The sequence below is a fragment of the Aplidium turbinatum genome, chromosome 1 (assembly GCF_918807975.1).
Source record: "Aplidium turbinatum chromosome 1, kaAplTurb1.1, whole genome shotgun sequence".
NCBI lineage: Eukaryota > Metazoa > Chordata > Ascidiacea > Aplousobranchia > Polyclinidae > Aplidium > Aplidium turbinatum.
This window is the reverse complement of record NC_137472.1, coordinates 860,740-877,549: the sequence shown is the minus strand read 5'-3', so window position 1 is coordinate 877,549 and position 16,810 is coordinate 860,740. Positions and strand designations below refer to the sequence as shown.

The window sequence follows — 16,810 nt, the reverse complement described above, 5'->3', positions numbered from 1 at the left end:
TTTGCAAAAAACAATTAAAAATACATTTTTAGACAAAATAAAATTAGGTTCCAAACTCCTAAAAATTTTGCACTCAAACTCCACAAAAGTTTTCAATTCCAAACATGGGAAAATAAAAAGTGTTTCCAAGCGAATAAAAAAAATAGTATAATTAAACCTTAAATATGTTCCAAGAAGTCACAAAAGCATCAAAAAAGTGATAAATAAAAAGATATGTGAAGATGAAGTCATGTAACATATATGTTACATTGTGCTTCAAAAGGTTAAGCCAACATGATGATATCGGCCACCTGCAATGTCTTTTATTTCATACGTATTTGATCTGAGTTTTCAGTAGTGTTCTGGAGTCCTTTGGCAATTCTGGATGATGAAATTGTAATATATGCAGAAGGAAAGTAAGAGCAACTGCTGTGATACCAAAAGTTACAGCCCAGTCTCTTAATTTTTCAGCCAAGCTTACTTCACTTGTCTTTGAATCACTATCAGATTGATCACTATAAATGCTCTTAGTGTCAGAGTAATCATTCTCCATACCTTCTTCAAAATTGCAATCAACTGTATCATATTCATTGTCAGTACTTGCACATGCAAACTCATTGCTAACAGAAGTTGTAGATTCATAATTATCAACAACAGTTTTTTAACTGTTTTCAAAAAAGTTCAAAGCACAGTCATGATCATTATTACAACCAGTTTCAGACATGACAATATTTTCAGAAACTTCATTCAAATCAGAAGTACATAGATATTTGAATTTCAGGACATGAAATTTACGAGTTCTGACAACCGCTGGTATTTGCAGGTGATGTAGTTCTTAACATAAGCATATAATCATCTACTTTCTTTCTAACAATGCGTCGTTTGGTCCAATAAGATTGTTGTTTATGTACAGACATATTGGTACCGGTAGAGACAGACAAAGCTTAAATCTTCATGTAATTAAAGTTAAAACACAATAGACTAGGACACAGTTCCCTCTTTCGACACTTTCTTACATGCTGTAGGCGTAACTGGGTACAGCAAAATAAGTGCAAAGTAAGCTTTATTGTACAGCAGTCTACCCAACAACTGAGCAAGCGCAAAAGACAATCAATCAGACAAACAGGCTCTTCAACTCAAATCAATCTCGTGTTTGAAATGGCACGTGACTTCAATCAAGCGCAACTAAATGGTATGATGACGAAATTTTTCTAATCAAGCGCGAAGCTCGGCCTTTCGTACAAAACCAACACCATCTGACGAAACTCGACGGCGCGTTGCCAGCGGAAAGCGAGCGAAAATCGAAAGCGCGTCTCTCGCTCGAAAGTCGACGGCGCGAAGCTAGCAGAAAACGCTCACATTGGCGACATCGAAAATCGTTAGCTGTAGGACAGCGCCTGACTGGCGAATATCGTCATGACTTTAAAGAAAAAAAATCATGACGATATTCGCCAGTGAGGCGCTGTCCTACAGCTAACGATTTTTGATGTCGCCAATGTGAGCGCTCGCCGCCCTGATGACGCCAGCTGCACGCCCACTATTGCTACCTGGGTGGTTGTTTCATGTCAATGTTTGAACTAAAATAAAGAAAAAACTGTAAAAAATACGCGTTTCATACAACCGGTCAAAAATGACCACAATCGTCCTTATAGGTAAGGAAATATTTCAGGGTTTCTAGTGTTAAAATTTATTAAAATTGCCCCGACAATAGTAATCTCTCTTGGTTAATCTTAAACTATCCAACAATTGTTTCCTCACAGTGTTTCTATTGTTGTTTCAAATTGCTCTTAACCGTTTTCATCCCTTAACCATTGTTTTCTGTAACAATCGAATCGATTAGGAATTCAATGTCGAGTGCCGAGTCCTCGGAATGTAGTCACATCAACATCTCGATCGATGCTGGAATCGGGAGAGGAGTTCACCTACCTCTGTGCTCCAGGATACACCATGGTGGATCTTCCTTCAGGGATGTTGACAGTGACTTGCAACAATGATGGTTCATTGTCTGCATCTCCTCCTTCGTGTCGTAGCCGTAAGGGCTCATCTGCGTTTTGAGTTATTTCATTGTGATTAATGCTAGAACGACCAGATTTGTGATTAGCCCTCAAGGCTTTCTTTTACTATATAATATTTTCTTAGTGATATTGTAAACACCGTGTAAGTAAAACATTTTCTTCTTCTTTCAATCTATTTAATTCGTAATGAGGATAAACGTTAACGTTTAGATGGGAACATTTGCGGAGGAAGTGGTACTCTTTGTCATTTTCTATTCAAGTACGCTGGCAAAACTTACCATGCATGTACAAGTGATGGCTATGACCAGTACTGGTGTTCTTACGTGGAAACGTATTCCAGAGGTTCATGGGGTGTTTGCCAAGCCTGTCCTGGTAAGTGACTTGTTGGGTAAAACAAGCCAAACATTCACAGCAATGATTATGATTTTATTACATTGGATAAAAGAAATACTGCACAAAGTGTGTGGACAATGAAACAGCACAAAGTGTGTGGATAATGAAACAGCACAAAGTGTGAGGACAACGGAACAGCACAAAGTGCGTGGACAACGAAACAGCACAAAGTGTGTGGACAACGAAACAGCAAGATGAAGTAGCGATAGCTCAGTTGTTACTGCGTGCAGTGAAGCAGAACACTGGGCATTTCAACGACCGTTTTCCATTCAGTGACGTCTGGTGACGCAAATAATTCACTGGTCTACAAAAAAATATTTCTTTTTTTGGTCGATGAACTTTAAAGACCGATTTAGAGTAATTTTGTTGTGCTGAATCCGAATCTGACCTCAGATTTATTCTATCACGTCAGGTTTGTGAGATATGATAACAACAAAGTGTTACTTTTGTCAAAAGTGGAAGATTTGGCGTTGCGTTTACTAGCAACATATGCAGTGCTATAGCGAAAGGTTAGTGTTAGACTGGCTAAAACAGCCTAAATAAGGTTACTGGACAAGCATTGCCATTGGCCTGCTTAAATCTTTGTGGTTTCATGCAAAACATTGACTGGGGAGGGGGTCAGTTATACTTTTAGCCTCCCTTTTAGCTTGTTATTACAGCCTGTTCCAGACAATTGTTCACCTAATCAAACGTCATATAAAAACCGTTCAGGTCTACTGAATCTTAGCGTATTACGTCATGGAATTTTTCCTAAAAATAAGCTAAATTTGCAATATCGTTCGTAAGACTTGTATCAAACCTGTTTAAACATGAAACATTGCATCACCACCTTTGAACACCTGTTTGAATTGCTTCACAATTCCTTTCACTATTACGTCACAGTACTGCGTACGTGAGTTTGAGATATTGCTATCTATTCTGGTCATTCGTAAAATGGTTGGTTGAAAGTTGGCCGCATATTTAACTGTTTGCTTAGTGCTTGCTAGCTGGACAAAATTTCCGTCTTTTATCTAAGTAGTTTGTTGTAGTGACAAGTTTTAGTCGTGTACGGTTTTGCATCCCAGTTTCGACAGCCAGGTGGCTAATTTTACAGAAATACAATTTTGAATAGACGTTTTCAAAGGAGTGTGTCTTTCGGTCATTACATACAGACGAACGGATCCGGGAATCTTATGTTACAATTTTCCCACTAAGAGATTATGGTTTACCGCTGTGACCACTGCCTTGTTAATAATGTTGCTTAGAAAACAAATTGGTGTCAAAATTATAGTAGTATTTCAGCTGCTTATGCAACACATGGCCTGGATTTCTAAATATAGCGCAATGTGTATGTGTAATAAACCCAACGTCAAATTTTCCACTTTTGACAAAGTAACAATTTGTTGTTATCATATCTCGCAAACCTGACGTGATAGGATAAATTTGAGGTCAGATTCGGACTTAGCTCCCGAAAATTACTCTAAACCAGTTTTCAAAGTTCATTGAGCAAAAATCGTGTAGACCAGTGTAATTTACGGAGGAATATGCACTTTTTTATGACAATTCAAACCGCTCATCGTCCATTTATAGCACACAACACTTAGATCCAACTTACATCAAATATAGTTATTACCAGTGGCATCTCGTCCATAGAAAATGCAGAACTGCAGCACCCCCTGCACATTTCTGCAATTTATTTTTTTTATTAATTTCACGTTTTTTTTCATTTTCTCTATGGATCCAACCGACTAGAAGCTTCTTAATTTCTAGATTTTAAAAAGTATTATGATTTTTTGCGTTTTATATATAGAAGCCCTGATCTGCAAGCTCTGCAGTTGCGATCTTCTATGAGAAGAATGAAGACGAATTGTAACGTTATATTTTGGCTGAGGATGCTTTAAAATCCCACAATGCCGAACTGCAAATTCTGCAGTTACTGGTCAAGCCAGTTCTGCAAATTCTGCAGTTACCTAGGTTCATTGTTAACACTTTGCTCCTCAAAGGGAGGCCAGATTTGGCCCCCCCCTCATATTTCCTTTAATTATTTGAAGCACAGTAACGCCATGCACTTGGTTTTTCTTGACTTTTCCTAAAATTGCCAGGCGGATCTGATGATATTAAATTTGATGCTAAAAGTTGTGTAGTTTTCTTGTAAATTCAAGATTTTGGTGAATTTTTGCTATTTCTAGCTAACTTCCAGCAAAGCGTGAAATGGATTACATTGCGATGACAAGCCATAAGCTCATAATTGCTTCGTGCATCGATATGCGCGAGCAGAGAGAAGCACCCTCTTGCTTTCTTTTGTTTGGTTTGACCTCAATAATACAAAGCGCGTTATTTCTTATGCTACAAAGAAAAGCCAGTGATCGCAAAGCTGTTAATTAGAAACAATAATAGCAAGCTTTTTTGCGTTATCAGCTCTACAAAGAAGAATAGCAATCTACGATCAAAATAGTAGGCTATGGAGGCCACAAACTATTTAAAACAGTTGTTTCAAGCAGATAATATTCATTGACGAATAAAAAACGTTACAATAAGAAATCTTCTCTTGGATAAAGACACGAAAACCTGGTTTCGAAATAAACGTTCTATGGAAATGCTCTCATTGACAAAACTTGCAATTGAGGAAATGTATCACTGCAAATGCTTTTGGGAGAAGCCGGAGAAATAGCGTTTTTGCAAACAGTAATTGTGAGATACACTCAAAATTATGAGATAGGCTCCATTTACACGTAGCAGCTAACTCGATGGCGTCCCTTCACTGCTTTATCTCGCCTACTTGTTGTTATGTCCTGTATTTTTGATTCACAGTGCACTGTGTTTTGTTCCAAAGAGCGCAAAATAAAGATGATAATGCCTCATCTACATTACAAAATATTTTGTAATGTAGGCCTACAAACAAAATGTACAATGTACACAATGTACATTACAAAATATTTTGTACTGTAGACGAGGCATAAATTTAGGCGTCACATAAGACAAACAACAAATCAGCTTTCTTCATCATTGATTCAACATCTGAATACGTTGCGCCAATGTATAAGAGGCCGGCTATTGTGAAGACCCGCCATTTATAAACGATCCGATTATACCAAAAGTGGGACAAACTAGTGGATCAAAGAATGAATAAATAATGCTGAGAAAACTAAATCTAGGTGACGAACAATACCGATGTCTTCATTTATCTTGGAAAAATGCTGCCTAAACTTATCAACAAAAAATACAGTAAATAACGGCAAGGATCCCGAAAGCAGAATTTGCTCGACTTTGGCATGAATTTAGTCAGACATCTACAGTAATAATTCCACACATACAATAACGGGCTCTCAACTGCTGTAAGATACATAATAATCAACCTGGTTCTGGGCGATTTGTGTAACAGTTTAGGGGAAGACACTACTTGAAATGATGCACCACACAAAAGATTTTCAATGAAGACTGAGTCTAAAAACCGATGTGGATAGTGCTGCACAATAACTTCAAGTTTAGGACAGAAGAGGCACAAAATATCACGATAAAAATAAAGACCTTGTGGGAAATTTTCGAGAATCATAACACGATGCAAATACCATAAACGCTTAGTTTGCATGCTGCTCTAAGCTGGCCGGCAACCACAAAGGTAGACAATAGCCTACAGGCAGTTTATAATTCGATAACAGCGCAATAAACATTATAAATACGTAAACCGACAATTTTCTTTTACAAACGTTTTACGTCTAATAGTAAATTTTCCCCCAACAATTTTTTGTGCAGCACTTGCAAACCACGGTTTTGTAAAATAATTCATCATTATTATTTTTTACTTCTCGGATATTGTAAAACGTCATCAGCAAAATCACAAAAAAAATTTCATTCCTTCAATGTAGTAGGCCTAAGAATTTTTTATAGAATTGTAGCCACGTTGTTTCAACAAAGAAGCCATTTTTAGCAATGTAAAGTTATAGAAAATAATTTGCAATCATGCAAATGGTTGGAAAGAATCTAGGAAGTCTTCTCACAATCTGGCACAAAATGATTATGTTTATTGTATCTCAGTAAAATGTTTTACGACAAACTTTGAAGCTTCGTTATAATCATTTTTATCTTTGAAGTCAAACGTTATTATTTTTTTGGCCAGAAACATAATCACTGCCTTGCTGACGTTGTCGCTTTTACGCGTATTTTTAGTGCTTCAAACAATAAGGACCCAGTCAGCAATCCAGTCCTTTTACATTGATTCAACATTTGTAAACGTTAAATTTATGTAGATTTGCTGACTGTGGGTTATTTCACATTTCCTTTGTTTACGCATGTTCCTCAATTCGCTGTTGCATTGTTTCGACGCTGGCTGACTAAAAATGTATTTTCAAATTGATTGACACAATCTTCAATAAAAAGTGAGCTTCGAACTTAGCTTTGTTGATGTAAATGCTGTATTTTTTGTGGATGTAATTTATGAGTCATGTTTATAAACACCCGTAAGCGAAATGACTTATGATGTGGCCTGCATGATATTTGTGATGCGACTTGACACAAATCCACAATTTCAAAAGCACCTAATTTGAACTTAGAAATTTCAGATTATTTCAACAACTTGTTCAATTGTCTTCTCTCTACTAAAAATATTCATACTACAAACTCAATTGTAGACCTAAAATACACAAACGAAGATGTAAACAGCTATTCAAGCAGGCTAAGGTGTTACTTATGAGAAATTTGGTTCCATAAAACTAGAAGCTAGCCATGAGTTTCGGAATGCATTAGTTTAGGATAAAAATGTAAGACAACAAACACAGTTTTGTTTTTTTCAAATTCGTGTAACAATATTACTCTGATTGTAACTATTTTAGAATCAGTGAGTAGCTTACAATAAGATTTGCTCGCAAGTCGTAAATTTTAATCAATGCAATGATTCGGCACACCGCACACACACTTCGTGCGTTCGATCGAGCTCTTTGTTATTTAGAAGTTTGCATGAAATCGGATTAGCACGGTTAATTAAAGGCGGCAAGTTAAATCAAAATTGTCGTTTTTGGGTACCTTTGCAAAAATTGAAATATCAAGTTTAACATATAAAATTTTAAAATAATGAGTTTTCAAACTTATAGACAAATGATTTGCTTTCACACCAGTGCAACTTTTGTTGAAATAGCACCAGCGGATAACTCGTAACAGCTGATTGAATTTGATCCAAAAACGGCCCCCCCTTGAGCAGTTAACTTCCAAAAAAACGTTGAAAAGCAAAGGGTTAACTTACGATAATAATTGAGGCCAAAGGTCTAGGGGAGGGGGGTAAATAAAAAATTATCACTAAAATAAGGTAAAATTTTATTGGGGGCATGCCCCCAAACCCCCCTAGCTTGGCATCGCTCTTTCACGTATACCAGCGGTTGCAGTACCCCTGTTATAAATTCCATGAGCTGCCTCTGGTTGTTACTCTCTAAAACCTCTACAGCTTGTTTCACCCCAAAAAAAGGATCACCAAGAGGTGCTGAAAAAAACATACAAAAACAATAAATATAATAATACTTGAAAAGATATTAGGCATCATAGCGTTAATTTAATCTACAAAAGGAACATTATTGCGTAATTCAATCTGTAAATAAGTCTGCAAAAAAAAAACTTAAAAAATAACCTTAGTTCAATCTGAAAAAAACACCTCAGAGTTACAAATTGCCACTATCATCGATTGCCATAAAAGCGTCAATGAAATGTCCAAGTTCAATGCCAAATAGATGTACATAGCAACACTTGTGACATCACAGCACAAAATGCTACAATCTGGTAAGATGACTTGTGATGACTTGTAACACTATAGAAGTGAAATTAAAGTTATGTTATTTGTTACTTTAAAGTATTTTAGTTTGAGTTTGTTGCGATGACGACATTTACTCACCATACTAGAACGCTTGTTCAGATGGTGGTTACAATCTTCCTTTAAAATGGCCAGCTTTTCAGCAAGGCAAAGGCCACAATAATTACGTATACCTCCTCTGTAAGGTCGAGCATAGCTGTGGATGGACCTTTTTTTTCTGATCAACACCGTTATCCTTGATATCCCAAACGGTCTTAGATGATTTTGTGGTTTTTTTCTTTAGACCTATCATTTGTGGTTTGAAAAACGTTTTATAAAATTCGTTTTGCAACAACCAATGCAATTTAGAACCTTCGGGCCGTTATCAATGGTGGCTTTGTAAACAACGGCCTTCTGCAAGCATTGCTCATTTAAAGGACAATCTGGTTTCACCCTACAATTGCAACCAGGCTGAGATGGCTCATTTGTAGCTTGCAATATTGATTTATCGTGGTAATGGATATGATACTTGCAACATTTGGAGTACAACTGTGGCTTTGCTTAACAGTATTACGGCTGAACGTCTTATGCATTCTATGATGGGGAGGAAAGTAGATGGAAATGAGTCTGAAATATTACCTGCAAGGTAAAAGGAGGATTTAGCCACAAAATTTTCCGACTCTTTTTTTTCGATGTGCACAAGTTATTACCAGGATTGTAGCAAAGTTTTTTTTGTAAAACCACTTTTCCAAAGGGCATCATCATAAACAGATGCGGTCTTATTAAATTCATCTTGGCCAAAAGATGTGGCGAACAATTGTTTTACAATCATGGTCGGGATTTGTTTCTTAATGTTAGGTGGGTGATTAGACTGGGCATGGATATAAATTGGGTCACTGTTGGGTTTAAGATCAGAATTTACCAGATAGTAAATTCAAAGTCACATCAAGAAAATCAGTTTCAATTAGGCCAGTTTCCATAATAATACTTAAGCTATGTTGTTTGAATGATTGAATAACATTTTTTGCAAACGATCAACTTTTGGGCAAGATGAATTAAGAATAATAGCTAAACCATCATCACGATACCAATCAAGCATCTTTCTACCAACAATTGCAAAAAGTTTGTTAAAAAAAAAACAACCAACTCGCAAACCTCTGCACCATCAAATGAGCCCATGGTGACATCAAACAATCCATCTGTCTTAGTCCAAGTATCAACACCATCAAAAAGCAATGATTTTCTTGCGTGGAAAATTGTTTGCATAATATAATTATTTATACCCATAAATAATTTAGCAAAATCGATAGCTTTGCATAAATATTCCTTCGTAATAGTTGGGTAAAAGTCAACAATATCAAATTTTAAAAAGGAGCTTAGATGGAATAGCCTTGAACCAGGATAACACGGAGTCTGTGTTTTTCCATTGATTCAGGCGTGATGCATCACGGATGATTAGATTAATCGAGTCTAAGTATGGTTTGTTATGCGACAAATCCGATGCTTGAAACGGTTAATCAACCTGCATTTAGGGTTCGATGTCAAATTAGGTTTATGATCTTTTAGCGTAATAAACGCATGGTTGCTTGATACTTTTTCAACACGATCATCAACCTTTAACGCCTTGGCAACCTTTTTAGCCTCAGTATTGATCGTGTCACTAATGTCAGGATTCACCTTTTTTTTGTATTTGGCCGATATATGATCAGTAAGTAACTTATTGTAATCCCGGGATTTAACTTTGTATGAGTTAGTGTTTTTTTATCTGCTGACATCAACAGATCCGGAGAGTTAATAATGTTCTTAATGTCATTAGTTAGTTTTCTCTACAAAGAATTGTAAATGGGTTTGAACTTAATATTACGAACCATCTCGTATAAACCATTCTCAAATGGTGTCAAAGCACCATGCTGTGGAGATGTTTTTTCAGTCATAAAGCCAAAGTTATTAAAATGCTCAGACTGAGAAACATCCAGGTTAAGATCGAAGACATAGGCCTTCCACCGTATACGTTTAATAAAATTTTCCGCCTAACCTAACATAATCTTCAAGTACCGATCTACACGTTTTGGTATTGCAATATTTTTCAAAAAAAAACCGAAGTTAGTCGGCTCAACTAGCACAGTATTGAGAGCAAGATTAAACAATAAATACTATATCCAAGCAGAGCAAATTGCATCAAATTACCATCTGAAACCAACTTATATGCTCGTTTAGGCTGAATCTTTTAGACTAAACCACTTTTAACCTTGATAAGAGCTGACGCAAATTAGATGTCAGAATAAGCGAAAAAGCAATGAGATGTTTTGAAATATTCAAGTTTGTGTTGGCATTCAAAACTGGTTTTATTTATGTTTTCACAAACTCGTCTTAATTTAAAGCTTTCGGAGAGAGATTTACATGTTGTTATTTGTTTCTCGACAGCCTAGTGTAGCAAGAATTGGCAGCGATATACCGCACCACCAATTCATGCTACAGAATTCCTATTGCTATTTAAGCCAGTCAATAAAAATCGCACCAATTGTACCAGTGGATTTATCTTTTTTCTACTCATAACCACATAACCACCAGAACTAGGAAAGTTCTGGTGGTGGCCTTTTTCTAGACCAGGCCTGCACAACATACGCATGTGGAACCTATGACCTGCAAGATGATTCAGACGATAAATGAATATTTTACCGTTACAATTTCGGTGTTTGACGCTTTCAGGTAAAAGATTCATTTATTGTTTGGTTCAATAATTCAATTTCAAATCAGTTCGGGCTTGCTTGTGCGCTGCATATTCTTATACATTTTGTTTTGATTTTTTGTTCTTGTCAACGAGGAGCAACGCTTTATTGTCAACAAGTTTTAAAAACGTCAATTAGCTCTTTCACTCTTTTGACGATTACGTCATGAGACGGCTGGTTTTCTTTTTGTTTATCCCAAAAACATCGTTGTATTTGAGAGTCACATTAACATACGGCTCTAAAAAATATTTTTTTCTGTCTGGCTTTGTTACTCTTTAACCTTTTGAAGGTTGGGGGAGCTGTCAATTCAACTTTATTGTATCAACAGTTCTATCTCTAAAATCACTGAGGCTGCGACTACGAGATTTCTTGACTTTTCTTAACTTTTATTCACTTCTTTTGAGCTGAAATTTTGAACGAGTAAAGGTTATAAATTGAGAGATTTAAGGCATTTCTCAGCGCATCCTCTGAAATATTTCATATTCCTTTGTTCAAAATTTTCCCACCAGCTGGATGACAGTAATTAATTTGGCCCATGTCTCGTTAATCCTAACTGTTTCACAGTGTGACGGGAATTGGCTGTATGTAAAATTATGTAAAAAAATTTAATAACAACATTGCAATGCATGTTCTTCATTACTCTACCAAAACGTAATGTGTAAACTCACGTCATAATTGCTTTAATCCAAACGTCATAAGTCACCTCAACATTTCAACGTATATGAGCAGTTCTAAATTTCACATAGTTTTAATTTTTCAAGTTTCACAAGTTTACAAAACTTGAAGTGTTGTTGTTTGTGAACTATTTCTTCCACTCGGTGCCGCTAAATGGAGAGCTATCCTTTAAATGCTTTAGTCAAGCGCACACCCGAGAGTCGAACCAGCGTTGCTTGATCTTGCATTTTCTTTGAGAGAAATTTTTTTGTAGCAACATGAAAAAAATGAAACTTATTTTGTATCAAGTTAGGTGAATTTAATTTTTTTTTAAGGTTTAATTCAATCGTCAATTTATTGTGTTTTGAAAAATAAACTTTTTGTACATGAAAGCCAGGTCGTCCCAAAAAAACTGACGTTCTGTGAATGTGCTGTCAGTGGTTGCAAATTTGCATTTGGGTGAAAAAATAACTCTGTAAAAAAATTTTCAATCCGACATCTTTTGACGCCCTAGAGCAGTGGTTCTCAAACTTTTTACAGTCTAAGCGCACTTACAATACTACAAATAATTCTGGGCACACTTTATATAAAAACCGTTTTACCGACCTGCGACCGACCGTACAAGTTTTACCGAATGTCTGCGACCGTGCCTGAAATTATCGTAATAATGATGTTAAACGGAAGGAGCAGATAAGAAAATTGATCTAATATGGTAACTATTCTTTTTGTTTTTCTTATTAGAATACTTTTTTAGGAATGCTGTTGGGCACACCTAGATAACCTCTGGGGCGCACCAGTGCGCCCGGGCACACCGTTTGAGAACCACTGCCCTAGAGTGACGTCATATTTTTCAAAATTTAACGAAAGACATAATTAACTAAAAATTGCGTTTCTTGAAAAGTACTGAACATAGAAAACTGGTTGGTGGCCCATTCGAATCAGAAGATACGATTTCCTATACGATTTTAGTGCATTATGCTCTCATTAACATGTCCTTGTAAAAAAAACTATTTTTCATCAATTTCTTGTTACTGGTAGCCTACCGCAATTTTTTCCATTAATTAACAAAAATCACAGCGTAGCGGTTAAATCATTTGATTTGACACATTAATGAATAAGTTTACGTTGCTGTCCAAGCCATCAAGATTCAACAAGGAGTAGCCAAAGCTAAAAAATGATTTTATGATAACCCTGCGGCCTGCAATGAACGGTTAATGTTAACAGCAATTCATTGCTCAAGATAAGGAGTAAGATAAAACTTCACAAAACATTCACACTGTCAGTCGAAATTTCCGGTGTAAATTGTGATAAAATCTGAAAACTACAGTATTGATAAAATCTGTGTTAAAAAATCAAATATTAATTGCTCTCGCTTTTCCGTAAGAGTAAATCGCAACCCTTTCCCTAACCTCCTCAATCCCATTCTTTATCCCAGGCTACTGAATAGATTATGTAGTTAGATTTTGGAGCAAAACAATCAAAAGTTAAAGTTACGCAGAAAAGTTTCATCACGGTTTTGAATGGCACTTTGAGCATGTATTTTCAGCTTCTGGTTGTATGCATGCTTGGCAGTAACTATCATTTCTTGTTGGCCTTTTAGTTTTGTGGCTGATGGTGATAAATGTACTCTTGTCAAAAGCGACGAGTCCCTGTCAGCAGCATCATTAATACAAGGCATCTTTGGATTAAATTTTTCGTGGTTATGTAATCAGGATTTTGAGCTCATTCTTTTGGATGATTCTGAAGGAAACGTGATGCACTTTAGATTAATTCTGCTATTGCATATCAATCTTGACCAATCAAATCTTTAAAATCGTTGCTAACAGTGCCTTCGTTTTGCTTCATTTTGTGATCTTTCAACTTTCTCCATATCGCAACCTTTTCTGATATGGATACCAGGTTGCTGAAAAGTGAAAACACGACATTTCTTTCAGAGAGATACCACGTGTGGCTTTGTAAAAATTTCTGTACTGATACAGCAAAATCACAATAGGCTGCAGGGTAGGGTATGATTTTAAAGTGCGTTGGTCAGAGCTTTTGATCATGCCCAAGTCCTTCCAGAGTTTAAGGTCATTAACTGGGGCAGTTGTGATTTGACATGCTGTGCACCAGTGTTTCACATAAAATAGTGCAAGAAAGGATGCCAAGGATAACACCTCCTTCAAAAAGTTTTACTTGCAAACCCGGTTGCCAGAAGTTGCTGGTTAAAAAGAGCTTTCTTAAAAGTGTGAAGCACCTTGGCCATCCACCTTGCACGATGAACAGTTCCGGGTGCTTTGAAAGAAAATGGCTTTTTGAAAATGACCGTAACAATGATTATTGGAAAAATATCTGAAAAAAGGACTGACATTACAATAAATTAATGAAAAAACAGTCTTTGACAAAAACACATTAACGAGAGCACTTAGATTCATAAAATGTATTGAAGTCGTATTGGAAATCGTATCTTCTGATTCGAATGAGCCATCAACCAGGTTTCTACGTTCAGTACTTTTCAAGAAACCCAATTTTTAGTTAATTATGACTTTCGCTAAATTTTGAAAAATAAGACGTCACTTCTGAGGCGCCAAACGTTGTCGGATTTCAAAAAAATGTTACAGAGTTATTTTTTTACCCAAATGCAAATTTAGGACCACTGACAGCACATTCAGAGAAGAAGAACTTTTCAAGATGCTAAATTTTTATCTCCGACACCGACTCCATAAATCGGTATGCTTTTTTTTTTCAGTCGCCGTGGTTGCTCGTATACAGACTTGATGAGACTCAATCAATCAATCATCAATCATTTTATTTTATGTCATTAACACGTCCGGGACGAAAAAGATACTAACTACAAAAATCGATATAGACCTACCAGCACGTTAATGAACGGGAAAAGGTGGCAAAACCTTGAAAAGTTTAAAACGTGCCTGAATGGAAAATCATGTAATAGGCTATATATCAGTAGTTAGCACGGCCACAAAACCCAAAAAAGAAATAGCAAAAAATAAAACAAAAACAGAGGGAAACCACATGTAGATTGTAGAATGACAGCCTAACGACAAGTGTTGTGGATTGAATTTGCCAGTTCCAATATTGATGTGGATGAGCAGTGATAATAATAATAGGATGGAGAAAGAAACCGGACATAAAAGAAACCCATTATCAGGCAAAAACACGTTTCGATGTGGCCCAGGAGAGCAGGCGTTGAACTCTTTCTATGGTCAGACTCCATATCACACAGTAGCGTAAGACGATTGAGATCCAGTTGCTTCTTGTCCTGGTGGTTGATGGAATGGATAAAATGGATGAGCTGGTAAATGATGATTCCCTTATGGTGTTGATGAAGCTCTCATCCCTTTTGCGACGTGTCATGTTGATTATGGAGTGTTGAGCTTCAAAAATAAAAAAATAAAAAATAGAAAATAAAAAATAAAAAATAAAAAATAAAAAATAAAAAATAAAAAATAAAAAATAAAAAATAAAAAATAAAAAATAAAAAATAAAAAATAAAAAATAAAAAATAAAAAATAAAAAATAACTTAAATGGATCAAGTGGTCGGGGTTTATCGCCCGGCGGGAAAGAGACGATGTGGCTTCTTCGCGACCTGCTCAGCTGGTTGGATGCGTAAAAGGACATGACAGAGGACAAAAGACGAGTCACGACATCCAAGGCGTCATTTATGGCCGTGTCAATTTGAATGCAGTAGTCCCTGCGACTTCACCCAGGTGAACAGTATTCTGCTGGAGAGTGAACTATAGCGCAATGGTGGCAATGCCCAGGGTGTCAACTCTGGCTTCACAGCCTGAGCCGACCGGACGCCATAGCAGAGCTTTGCGTGTTGATGATTTTATGCGGATTGACTCTAAATTTTGACAGTAAGTAAGCGACCTGTCTAGGACTACCCTTAGATATTTAAGGTTTGGGAATAAGGGCCGGGTCTTTCCATCGGTGTTGATTTTGAGTTCACGCATCACTTTCCGGTTGTTTAAGTGGAAGGCTGTCGTCACTGTTTTGGTTTCGCTGAGCTTCAATCTCCATCTTTAGGGGTATGCAAAACGTGTCGACATGTCCTGATTTAAACTCCCTTCTAATGTTTCCCAATCAATTGGATGGTGTAGAAAGACCAAGTCCTCAGCATAAAACGTATTCATACAAAGTGATAAAATGTCGTATCTTGATAAAAGTATCGTATTCTGACACAAAGTGATAAAACACAAATAAGCTTAACCTACGGGCTCGGACTGTTGTAACCTACTTGTGTAGTAACACAAAGCATAAAGTCAGTTTGCTTGACTGTTGATTAATTTGAACTGAACTAGCAGCACAACATCTTAGCTTTCTGGTCCATGAACACAAAGCCGCAGAATAAGAAAGCGAACGTTCAAAACTGTTTGATGAATAAATTTTTTACCAATTGAAACTGATCAATATCCGGCGTCTTCGAAAAGTTTTGGCATTGATTTATTTACAAAAAAGAAAAGCTTTAAAAAACACATAATAATATGGCAACACTGTAATGCAGTTTTATTGCAATGTTGTTCCCAATGGCAACACTATGATACATTGTTTGATAGAGTCTTGGTTCCCATGGCAACAATGGAGCGCGTGCAGTGTTTCTTGTGGAATTGGAAATCAACGAAGAAGGCGACAATGCAGAAGAGGAGGTGCAAGATCTCCCTATTGTCCGGGAATAGTAGAAGATGTAATGGAATGTATTCCAGGAGAATGCGCTGTTGAAGAAATGAATCGTACCAGAGAATCAAGTAAGAAATTTCAAACAATAAAAAACTAAATAAAAAAAAGAGAATTTCGAGACTTTAAACCATGATTAACGTAAACTCAATAGAGGATCCGCGTAAAGCAGATACAAAAGCATCTAATGTAGTGAAAAAAAATTGAATGCAGTAATATTGACGACATTTTAAAGTACAAGTAGTTCAAACAGAAATAGAAAATGTTGGGTGGAAATTCAATGTTCATGAAAAAGTCCAAATTGAAATTCTACTGTTGCAGATCGCGATTTCGGGTATTGAACCCTCTTCATACAACTTTATTAGCTCATAGTATAAGTGAAATTTATAGCAGTTCACTTTAATAGTTCACTAAAAATAATTATGTGGTTGCTAAGGTACAAATAGAAATATAACAATAGAATTTCAATTTGGACTTTTTCATGAACATTGAATTTCCACCCAACATTTTCTATTTCTGTTTGAACTACTTGTACTTTAAAATGTCGTCAATATTACTGCATTCAATTTTTTTTCAATAAAAAAATAAACTAGGAAATGAACATAACAAACAT

The 16,810-nt window shown here is 36.3% G+C and overlaps 1 protein-coding gene and 1 long non-coding RNA gene across 2 annotated transcripts in view; both read left to right on the top strand.

The window, feature by feature from the left end:
* Positions 1-16,810, top strand: part of LOC145779150 (complement receptor type 2-like) — a 399,260-nt gene that overhangs the window by 148,648 nt on the left and 233,802 nt on the right. The gene's annotated exons all lie outside the window — the stretch shown is intronic.
* Positions 2,267-16,402, top strand: LOC145769191 (uncharacterized). The gene is made up of 2 exons (XR_014288989.1): positions 2,267-2,366; positions 16,080-16,402. It is a non-coding gene; the product is annotated as an uncharacterized LOC145769191 (long non-coding RNA).